Source organism: Amborella trichopoda, chromosome 8 (genome assembly GCF_054954075.1).
Source record: "Amborella trichopoda isolate Santa Cruz 75 chromosome 8, AtrichopodaSantaCruz75HAP2 v2.0, whole genome shotgun sequence".
Taxonomy (NCBI): Eukaryota; Viridiplantae; Streptophyta; class Magnoliopsida; order Amborellales; family Amborellaceae; genus Amborella; species Amborella trichopoda.
The window spans coordinates 19991082-20003456 of record NC_142343.1 but is presented as its reverse complement, the minus strand read 5'-3'; the positions used below and the strand labels follow the sequence as shown (position 1 = coordinate 20003456).

General features: G+C 36.3%; 1 long non-coding RNA gene across 1 annotated transcript in view; it reads left to right on the top strand.

Moving 5' to 3' along the window:
• Positions 1–11733, top strand: part of LOC148780943 (uncharacterized) — a 53446-nt gene extending 41713 nt beyond the window's left edge. The window contains exon 2 of the long non-coding RNA XR_016061557.1: positions 11323–11733. This is a non-coding gene — a long non-coding RNA (uncharacterized LOC148780943). The remainder of the gene's footprint in view (positions 1–11322) is intronic.
• The last annotated feature ends 642 nt before the right edge of the window (positions 11734–12375 follow it).

Here is a 12375-nt window from a genome sequence, read left to right as displayed (position 1 = left end):
AATCAGTGATCCAAGGTACTCTTACTATCTTCCAAAAAGTAGCTCATGTTTTGATTGATCCTGGATCTACTCATTCATTTGTGTCACAACACTTTGCATGCCACTTAAAGGTAGAACCAGAACAATTAGAATACATTCTAAAGGTAGCCACACCGATGGGAGATTCAATTAACACCAATATAATGTACAAATCATGTGTAATAAAGATAGAAGAAAAGGAACTGTTGGTTGATTTAATACTCTTGAAAATTCAAGATTTTGATGTAATCTTAAGCATGGATTGGCTTTCTGCATACCATGCAAGTATTGATTGTTATAAGAAAATTGTTACCTTTAGTATTTCGAATCAACCAGTATTTTACTTCAATGGTGTCAAAGAAGACTCCCCATCATATTTAATCTCTTGTATTCGAGCTAATCGCCTCCTTCGAAAAGGGTGTCAAAGCTTTCTTGCCTATATCAAAGAAGATAGGAAGGAAGAAATAAATTTGGATACCACTCCGGTTATCCGAGAATTTCCCGACGTTTTTCTTGAAGAATTGCCAGGATTACCGCCTGACAGGGAAATTGAATTCTCCATTGAATTATTGCCAGGGGTAGCACCAATTTCTAAGGCACCTTACAGAATGGCTCCTGCAGAACTTAAAGAACTGAAACAACAATTGGAAGAATTATTAGATAAAGGTTTTATTAGGCCCAGTGTATCACCTTGGGGTGCTCCAGTACTGTTTATCAAAAAGAGAGATGGGACTATGACATTGTGTATAGATTATAGACAGTTGAACCAAGTGACAGTGAAAAATAAGTATCCATTACCTAGAATTGATGATTTATTTGATCAATTACAAGGATCACAAGTGTTTTCAAAAATTGATCTTAGATCTGGATACCATCAGCTTAAGATTAAAAGTGAAGATGTACTCAAGACAGCTTTCAGAACAAGGTATGGCCATTATGAATTTTTAGTCATGCCTTTTGGATTAACCAATGCACCAGCTGCATTTATGGATTTGATGAATCGGATCTTTAAGCCCTTTTTGGATAAATTTATTGTGGTATTCATCGATGATATTTTAATTTATTCCAAGAATCAGAAGGAACATGAGCAGCATGTAAGAATGGTATTGCAAATATTAAGAGAGAAGAAATTGTATGCCAAACTTAGTAAATGTGAATTTTGGCTTGAACAAGTGACATTTTTAGGACATGTCATATCAAAAGAAGGTCTATCAGTTGATCCTTCAAAGGTTGAAGCCGTTGTTAATTGGAAACAATCAAGTAATGTGACTGAAGTTCGAAGCTTTTTGGGATTGGCAAGATATTACAGAAAATTTGTAGAAGGATTTTCTCGAATCGCAACCCCATTGACTCGATTGACACAGAAAAATGTCAAATTTGAGTGGACAAGTGAATGTGAGGAGAGTTTTCAAGAACTAAAAGTTCGATTAACTGCAGCACCTATTTTAACTACTCCTGAGGGGAGTGGGGGATTTGTGATTTATAGTGATGCTTCACATAAAGGTTTGGGCTGTGTATTAATACAATATGGGAAAGTAGTGGCATATGCATCCAGACAGTTGAAAGAATATGAGAAAAAATATCCAATTCATGATTTGGAGCTAGCTGCAATAGTATTCGCTTTGAAAATATGGAGGCATTATCTATATGGTAAGCAATTCGTAATATACACGGATCATAAGAGTTTGAAATACCTTTTCTCTCAGAAGGATTTAAATATGCGGCAGATAAGATGGATGGATTTCTTAAAAGATTATGATTGTACAATCCATTATCATTCAGGAAAAGCTAACGTTGTGGCCGACCCTCTAAGTAGAAAATCTACGGGAGTCTTAGCTCATCTAATGATCCAAGAAATGCGATTGTTAGAGGAAATAGTGGATTGGCATCCAACTCCGTCCATTAATGGTGTGGTAAGCATGTTGCCAATATTAAGGCAGAACCCCAATTAATCCAACAGATTCGATTGGCACAAAAGAAAGACCCTCAGCTTATAACAATTATAGAAGAGGTGAAGCAAGGAAAGAGAGATGAATTTTCTATATGTAGTAAGGATTTGCTAAGATTCAAAGGTCGGATTTGTGTCCCGAATGATAAGAGTGTAAAGAAAGCTATCTTAGAAGAAACACATCATTCTCGTTATACGATACATCCCGAAAGTATTAAAATGTACCAGGACCTGAAGAAAACCTTTTGGTAGAATAATATGAAAAAAGAGGTAGCACTATTTGTGTCTAAATGCCTAACATTGCCAGCAAGTAAAAGCTGAACATCAAAGGCCCGCTGGGTTGTTGCGGCCTTTACCGGTGCCAGAATGGAAGTGGGAGCACATCTCTATGGATTTTGTCTCTGGCTTGCCTAGAACAAATTCAGGACATGATAGCATTTGGGTCATTGTGGACCGGTTAACCAAAGCTGCCCACTTTCTACCGATTCGCACGACGTACACTTTGGATCGACTAGCTCAGTTGTACATTAAGGAAATAGTGCGGTTGCATGGAGTTCCTGTCAGTATTGTATCGGACAGGGATACTCGGTTTACTTTTAAATTTTGGGCTAGACTACAGTCAGCCATGGGGACGAGACTCACCTTTAGTACTGCCTTTCACCCCCAAACTGATGGACAATCGGAGAGGACCATCCAAACCTTGGAATATATGCTGAGGGCCTGTGTTATTGACCTTACAGGAAGCTGGGATGACCATTTACCCCTGATTGAGTTTACTTATAATAATAGCTACCAAGCCAGTATTCATATGGCACCATATGAAGCCCTGTATGGAATGAAATGCAGGTCACCCATATGTTGGGACGAGGTTGGTGAAAGAAAGCTTTTGGGGCCAGAAATTGTCCAGATAACCACAGATAAAATAGCATTAATTCGTGAAAGGCTCAGGACAGCTTAGTGTCGGCAAAAGAGTTATGCCGATAACAGAAGGAGAGATCTTGAATTTGAAGAAAGTGATCGAGTTTTCCTAGAAATCTCACCAATAAAAGGCATTATGAGATTCGGTAAAAAAGAAAAGTTGAGCCCACGTTACATCGGACCATTTGAAATCCTGGAAAGAATCAGAGGTGTCGCTTCTAGACTTGCCTTATCACCCGAATTGGTAAATGTCCATAATGTCTTTCATGTATCTTCACTAAGAAAATATCAGCCCGACCCATCCCATATCTTAAAATATGAACCTTTACCGATCAGGAAGGACCTATCCTTCATTGAGCAGCCAATTTTGATACTGGATAGAAGGGTGCAACTGTTGCGTAATAAGGAGATTCCTTTGGTTCGTGTATTATGACAGTACCATTCAAGAGAAGAGTCGACTTGGGAACGAGAAGACGATATCAGAGAAAAATATCCCTATCTTTTTCAGTAATCAGGTACACAAATTTAGAGGACCAAATTTCTTTAAGGGGGGAAGAATGTAATAATCCTGAAATTTTTTACAAAAAAAAAAAAAAAAGGAGAAAAGATGCTTTTAAATAGGTGATGGTCTGTTTGAGTATGATGGTCCTTGGGGGACCATCACTATTTTCACAAGTTTTTGCTTGGTTTAAACTTTTGCTTGCTGCTGCTTCTGCCTGTTGCTGCTTGCTGCTTGCCACGTCCTTTAGTGGACGTGGTTTTCGTATGTTAAAAGCAGACTCTTAACGCGACACCTCAGGTATGAGGTAGAGCGTAATAAAATAATATAATAATACGTTATAAGAATTTAAATAGGGGAGGTGAGCACTCCCACCCTAGAAAATTTTGAGATCTCTCTCTCTCTCTGGTCGAAACACAGTGAACTCCTCTCTCGAACCGAATTTTTATCGGAAGCTCCCTCTCAAATATTTGTGAGTAAGTGACATCGTCTTCCTGAAAAAATAGTCTGTTTTTAATAAATAGTGATATTTCCATCCAGGATCTTTATTTTATAAGTTTTGTGTGTAAGTGACCCCATTGTCTTGAAAAATAATCCATTCTTTTTAAAAATGAAATGAAATAATTGTTTCTGCTTATTATCATGAATTTTAGGCGAGATAAATTTTATGCGCACGTGACCTCATTATCTTGAAAAATAATCTTTTAATAAACATTGTGATATTTTATCTATGTTAGAAATTTGGAATGCTGTAAATTAGAAAAATAAATTTATTTATTTTTCTTGTTTATTGTTAGAAATAAATGTGATATTTCTGCTTTTAGTAAAATTGTGATATTTCTTTCTACGGTTTTGAATATTTAGACATTGTAAAATTCATGTGCAAATGACTGCCTTATTATTTAAAAAAATTGACATTTTTGCAATTGATTATAGTATTGTTGTGAAATGTTGATTTATGGATTGATATCCCATAAATTGTGATAATTCTGTATTTTTGAATTTTTATAAGAGTTTTTCTATACATATTAAATTGGCAATTATGCTAGAATGCCTTTACAAACTGCTACCTTTCTAAATTTGAGCCCAAAATATTTGATTGGTTATTTTTGAAATGTTATAGAGAGTGACTGTTATTAATGGTTTAAGTGAAATTTATATTAATGATTTCAGTGATATGTTGAGTACATGATATTGCTGCTTTCGAATGTTTAAAGAGATTTAGAAATAATTTAAGTATGCAAGTGGACTCATCCGGTTCGCCGGTGAAGTATAAGTGGACCTGCAGGGATTAAGTGGACCTATCTGGGACGCCGATAGGGATTAAGTGGACCCATCAGGACGCTGATGGGGTATATAGGTGACCTACTTGGGACGCCAGTAGGGTATTTTGTGAAATCCTTTGAATTATGCACTACCGTTAAAGTGTTATATGCATTTCAATTATTCGGATTATACTTAATTATGCATTTATTGAAAGTGAAACTGTTGATGCATTTCTGTTAATAGATCTCATTTTGGAAAATATTGATATCTTTCAATCATGATTATTTTTAGGATTATGATGATCACTTACTGAGTAGCCAAACTCATCAAACTATGGTAAACATTTTTTCAGGATAACTGCGATTCATTTTGAGTGCTAGTCAAGATCAACCTTGGAAGATATTGTTGTTGTGCTAGCTTTCTTTATTTACTTTGTAAGACCTCGCCACTGTAAATTTGTCCTATCAATAAATGTATATATGTTTTGTCTGTCACATCTCAGGAATAACAGTATTGTAAATTCTTAGGGTGTGACATAACCCACCTTCTTTTAAAGGTGCTGCAGACCCACTAGAAGTTGAGGGATGGATTATGCAATTGGAGAAAATATTCGAGGCAATGGAATGTCCTGATGATAAGAAGGTCACTTTGGCAGTCTTTATGTTGGAATGTGAAGCCCAACATCGGTGGCAGATCGCGAAAGGGGTATTGGTCCTAGAAAATAAACCCTTGACTTGGGTAGTATTTCTAGAGACATTTAAAGAAATGTACTTCCCAGATTTTGTTCAAGATAGAAAAGAAATGGAATTCCTCGAATTAGTCCAAGGGACAAGACAGTAGCACAATATGAAGTCAAGTTTACTTAATTGACCAGGTTTGCACCACATATGGTCAACAATAAGGCAAGAAAGGTGAAAAAATTTGAAAGGGGCCTTAGATCAGCTATCAGAAGCAGAATATCAATCTTAAAATTAGGAACTTATGCCGAAATAATAGATCGAACCCAAATTGTTGAAAAACATTGCTAAGATTAGCAAAAGAGGTAAAACCAAAGAAGTCAGAGTAGGCCAATACCATCTAATCGCCTACAATTTGAAAGAGCAAACAAAAGGCCAAGGCCCACGCTATTTCAAAGCCCACTAGAGCCTTGTAAAAAATGTGGGAAGAAACATGGGATCAGACCTTGTTATTGGGAAATTGGAGCTTGTTTCCAATGTTGGAAGTTGGGGTACAAGATCAAAGATTGTCCTGCCTTAAAAATGCAGCAACATTCAAAGCCTGAAGAGGCAGCCCAAAAACCTCAGACGAGGGGAAGAGTATTCGCGATCACTCAGCAAGTCGCTCAGACCTCAAAATTGGTGATCCAAGGTACTCTTACTATTTTTCAAAAAACAGCTCATGTTTTGATTGACCCTGGATCTACTCATTCATTTGTGTCACCACACTTTGCATGCCATTTAAGGGTAGAACAAGAACAATTGGAATACATTTTAGAGGTAGCCACACCTATGGGGAATTTAATTCGTAGCAATCTAGTTTACAAGTCTTGTGTGATAAGGATAGAAGAAAAGGAACTTCTAGTGGATTTAATACTCCTAAAAATTCAAGACTTTCATGTGATCATAGGCATGGATTGGCTCTCTGTATACCATGCAAGTATTGATTGTTACAAAAAAGAGGTTACCTTTTGTATTCCAAATCAACCAGTATTTTATCTCCAAGGTATCAAAGAAGCCTCCTCACCATTTTTAATCTCCTCCATTCGGGCTAATCGTCTCATTCGAAAAGGATGTCAAGGTTTTCTTGCCTATACTAAAAAAGATAGAAAGGAAAAGATAAACTTGGACGTCATTCCGGTCGTTCAAGAATTTCCTGACTTATTCCCTGAGGAATTGTCAAGGTTACCACATAATAGGGAAATTGAATTCTCTATTGAGTTACTTCCCGGGACAGCCCGAATTTCTAAGGCCCCTTACCGACCGGCACCAGCAGAATTTAAAGAACTTAAACAACAATTGGAAGAATTACTAGAGTAAGGTTTTATCAGACCCAGTGTGTCACCTTGGGGGGCTCCGGTATTGTTTGTTAAAACGAAAGATGGGACTATGAGGTTGTGTATCGATTATAGACAGCTAAACCAAATGACAGTAAAAAAAAGGTATCCACTACCTAGAATTGACGATTTATTCGATTAATTACAAGGATCACAAGTATTTCAAAAGTTGATCATAGCTCTGGGTACCATCGGCTTAAGATTAAAAGTGATGATGTTCCCCAGACATCTTTCAGAACAAGGTATGGTCATTATGAATTTTTAGTCATGCCTTTTGGAATAACCAATGCACCAGCTGCAATTATGGATTTGATGAATCGAATTTTTAAGCCTTTTTAGGATAGGTTTATTGTAGTATTCATCGATGATGTTCTAATCTATTCCAAGGATCGGGGGGAACATGAACAACATGTAAGAATGGTATTGAAACACTAAAAGAATGGTATTGAAACACTAAGAGAAAATAAGTTGTATGCCAAACTAAGTAAATGTGAATTTTTGCTTGAACAAGTGACATTTTTTGGACATGTGATATTAAAGGAAGACTTATCAGTTGATCCTTCAAAGGTTAAAACCGTAGTTTATTGGAAACAACCAAGCAATGTAACTGAAATTCAAAGCTTTTTTGAATTGGCAGGATATTATAGACGATTTGTAGAAGCATTCTCTCGAATTGAAACTCCATTAACTCGATTGACACATAAAAATGTCAAATTTGAGTGGACAAAGGAATGTGAAGAGAGTTTTCTATAACTAAAAGCTCGATTGACTTCAGGCCCTATATTAACTATTCCTAAGGGGAGTGGGTGATTTGTGATTTATAAGATGCTTCAGATAAAGGTTTAGGCTCTGTATTAATGCAACATGGGAGGTAGTGGCATATGCATCCAGACAGTTGAAAGAATATGAGAAGAAATATCCAATTCATGACTTGGAGCTAGCTGCAATAGTATTTGCTTTGAAAATTTGACGGCATTATTTATATGGTGAGCAATTTGAAATATACACAGATCACAAGAGCTTGAAATACCTCCTTTCCCAAAAGATTTGAATTTGCAGTTGATAAGATGGATGGATTTCCTAAAAGACAATGATTGTACAATCCATTATTATTCTGGAAATGCTAACGCTGTGGCTGATGCTCTAAGTAGGAAATCTGCAGGAGTTTTAGCTTATCTAATGATTCAAGAATCGAAATTGTTAGAAGAAATAGTGGAGTGGTATCCTGCTCCGTCCTTTAATGGTGTGGTAAGTATGATATCCAATATTAAGGCAGAGCCCCAATTAATTCAACAGATTCTATTAGCACAAAAGAAGGACCCTCAGCTTATAAAAAATGTAGGCGAGGTGAAGTTGAGAAAGAGAGACGAGTTCTCTATGAAGAATGATGATATATTGAGAAGGTCAGATTTGTGTCCCGAATGATGAGAATGTAAAGAAATTTATCTTGTAAGAAGCACATCACTCTCGTTATACTATACATCCCGAAAGTACTAAGATGTATCAAGATCTGAAGAAAACTTACTGGTGGAATGACATGAAAAAGGAGATAGCACTATTTGTATCCAAGTGCCTAACATGCCAGCAAGTAAAAGCTAAGCATTAGAAGTCTACTGGGTTCTTGCAGCCTTTACCCATGTCAGAGTGGAAGTGGGAGCACATTTCCACGGATTATGTCTCCAGTTTGCCTAGAACAAGTTCAAGGCATGACAGCATTAGGGTCATTGTGGACCGGCTGACTAAAGCTGCTCACTTCCTACTGATTCGTACGACTTACACTTTGGATCGACTAGCCCAGTTGAACATTAAGGAAATAGCACGGTTACATGGAGTTCCGAGCAGCATTGTATCAGACAGGGACACTCGGTTTACTTCTAAATTTTGAGTTAGGCTACAGTCAGCTATGGGGACGAAACTTACTTTTAATACTACCTTTCAGCCCCAAACTGATGGACAATCGAAGAGGACCGTCCAGACCTTGGAAGATATGCTATGGGCCCGTGTCATTAACTTTAAAGGAAGTTGGGATGACCATTTATCCCTGATTGAGTTTGCATATAACAATAGCTTCCAAACCAGTATTCAAATGACACCATATGAAGCCCTGTATGGAAGGAGATGCAGGTCACCCCGTCTGTTGGGACGAGGTTGGTGAAAGAAGGCTTTTGGGTTAAGAACTCGTCCAAGTAACCTCAGTTAAGATAATATTAATTTGAGAAAGGCTCAAGACAGCTCAGAGTCAGCAGAAGAGTTATGTCGATAACCGACGGAGAGATCTTGAATTTGAGGAAGGTGATCGGGTCTTCCTAAAGGTGTCGCCAATAAAGGGCATCATGAGATTCGGCAAGAAAGGAAAGTTGAGCCCCCGTTACATCAGACCTTTTAAAATCCTGGAGAGAGTCAGAGGCCTCACATATAGACTTGCCTTACCGCCTGAATTAGCAAACATCCATAATGTCTTCCATGTATCCTCGTTATGAAAATATCAACCCGACTCATCCCATGTTCTGAAATATGAACCTTTATCAATCAGGAAGGACCCGACCTTTATTGAGCAGCCAAGCTTGATACTGGATAGGAGGGTGTAGGTATTGCGCAACAAAGAGATTCCTTTGATCCGCATTTTGTGGCAGCATCATTCGAGAGAAGAGTCAACTTGGGAACGAGAAGAGAAAAATACCCCTATCTTTTTTAGCAATCAGGTACACAAATTTAGAGGACTAAATTTCTTTAAAGGGGGAGAGAATGTAACAATCCTAAACTTAAAAAAAAAAACGTTTTATTTTTTATTGTCCATACAAATAATTTGGTCTTTAGGGACCATCATTTTTTTTTCTCTTTTTACCTTCACCTTTTGTTTCTTCTGCCATGCCCTCTAGGGAGGTGGGCTTTAAGTGTTAATGAACACCTTCTAAACACCTCAGGCATGAGGTGGGTTAATAATTTATTATAATAATATTGTTTTGTGTTTAAAAAGAGGAGAACAAGTTGGATTCTCTCTCTGCAAAAACACTCTCTCTTAGGCCCTTCCCTCTCAGTACCGTTGAGCCCTCTTTGTGAATTAAAGAACGCAGTGAACTTCTTCTCTCTAGCCGAATTTTACTGAAAGTTCCCTCTCAAATATTATAGGTAAATGATCTCGTTATCCTTAAAAAATAGTTTGTTCATCATTTTTATACTGTAATTTTATGCAAATATGGTATCATTTTTTTTCTGTTAAAATTATTATTTTTGTTTATTAGAAATTTAGACAATGTAAATTATTAAAAATAAAATTTCTGCCTATTATTATGACTTTTAGACACTGTAAATTTTATGTGTAAGTGATGTCATTTCTGGTAAAATCATTATGTGAAAAGTTGATATTTCAGCAATTAATTATAATACTGCCAATACTGTGAGATTTAAACATTTTTGCATTTAATTGTATTTTTGTTTGTCTATGAATTTTAGATACTATAAGTTTTACCTATTCCCTGTAAATTAATTAATTATGAAATTACGTTCCATAAAATTGTGATATTTATGTGTTTAACCTTGGATTTCTATAAAAGCTCTTAAATTGATAATCGACTACCTATTAGATTCCATTTCAAATATACCTGTTCGATCTGTTACCTTTCTGCAATTTTTATCCAAATTGTTTGATTGGTTACTTACAAATATTTCAATGAAAGTAATTGTTTAAATTGCTTCAAGTGAATTCATGTTAATGATTTCAATGATACTTTGAATATATGATGTTGATGCTTTCTGATGTTAAAGAGTTTCTGAGATAATTTAAGTATGTGTGGACCTATCCGGGATGCCGATAGGAACTATTTGGACTCATCTGGTATGCCGGTGAGGTACATTTGGACCTACAAGGATTGTTTGGACCTATCTAGTTTTGTCGTTAGGGACTATTTGGACTCATCGGGACGCTTGTGAGGTATGTTTGGACCTGCAGGGATTGCTTGGATCTATCTGGTTACACCAGTAGGGACTATTTGGACTCATCCGGGACGCCAGTGAGGTTTGTTTGGACCTGCAGGGATTGTTTGGACCCATCCAGGACATTGGTGGGATATATAGGTGACCTAGTTGGGATGCCAGTAGGGTATTTTGTGAATCCTTTTAGTTATGCATTGCTGTTAAAGTATTAATATGCATTTCAATCATTAGGATTTTGTTTAATTGTGCATTTTTTAAAGTGAAATTGTTATCCATAAATGCTTTTTAGCTCGCATTGTTTCTAATAGACCTCCCTTTTTTAAAATGCTTACACCTTCCTACTATGATTATTTTAAGGACTATGATGATCACTTATTGAGTAGCCAAACTCATGAAAGTATGGTAAAAAAATTTCAGGGTAATTGCAACCTCCCTAGTTGAGAGCACAATATGACCAACTTTGGAAGAAGTCATTGTTATGATGAAATTTTTTTTTTTTATGACTTTTCTTCAAATTCACTATTGTAAATTTTGTCTTATCGACAAGTGTATATCTAAACCTTCATGTTAATACTAGTTATGAGTAGACTTTGTACAGACTCTTAGAAATGAAAAATTTTGTTTTAGTGCAATTAATGGTGAAGTAGACAAATTTCGTTTTGTTAAAGATAGACTGTTACATCTCAGGGATTTCAGTGTTATAAATCTTGGGGTGTGACATGCCACTTCATTTTCTTCCTCATCTCTCTCTCTCTCTCTGTGGCAAAACTTGGAGAAGCGAAATTCACTACCTCACAGTTGGAGCAGCCATTGTTGGAGTTGAAGAAGGACTGTAAAGGAGGATTTTAGGGCACCATTATTGTTTGTGTAAGTGGATTTACTACCTTTTGCACCAAGCTTATAGAAGCATGAAATTGAATGCATACAAATGTGAAATATATGATAAAGAACAAATGTGTTAGTGGTTTATATGTCATTCTACTCAAATGATGCCGCTGTTGTTTGGATAGTTTGATGTTAAGAATGAATTTATGACTTTCAACAAATTTATGAGAACATGCTTGTGTATGCCTAAATCAAGAGATGATTTTATGTTGTTATTTGCTGTAAATTCGAAGTCATTAGATGACCTTTGTGGCACTCTCTGTGCACAATGTAAAATTGCAGGAACTTTTGTGTTTTTGTACCAAGCCTTCCTTTGGAAAGATATATGTGTCGACTAAAATCTTCATTTTTTAATCTTGCTCAAATTCTTGATGAATGAAGAATTATGCTTCAAAATGTGCACGTAGTTCACTTTTGACAAATTTAGTAAATTTTAAGAACTGGTGTCCCTGTTTCACGAATTTTGACTGACCAAATGCACTACGTTTTCTTCAAAACCATGCCATTTGAAAATCTATTGGTATTCTTGAAATCATATGTTAAACACATTTCGAAATTCCTTCTAGATTGAAAGTTATGTAATTATATGTGAAGGTATGTCACTGTGGACAGTTTTAAATGAAACTCAGAACCATCACTTTAGTTGGCATAGACCTTTGAATGACCACATTGATTACAAATGCTTTCAAACTGCCCTTGTTGGAAAGACACATGTTTAAAATTGAACTTTTTTTTTCGAACCACTTTGAAATACTTTATGTATTGAAAGTTACAACTACGTTAAATGAGACATGTTACTGTGTCAAATACACAGTAGGAAACAGATGGTGAACCCCCATTTGCATTGCACCTTAA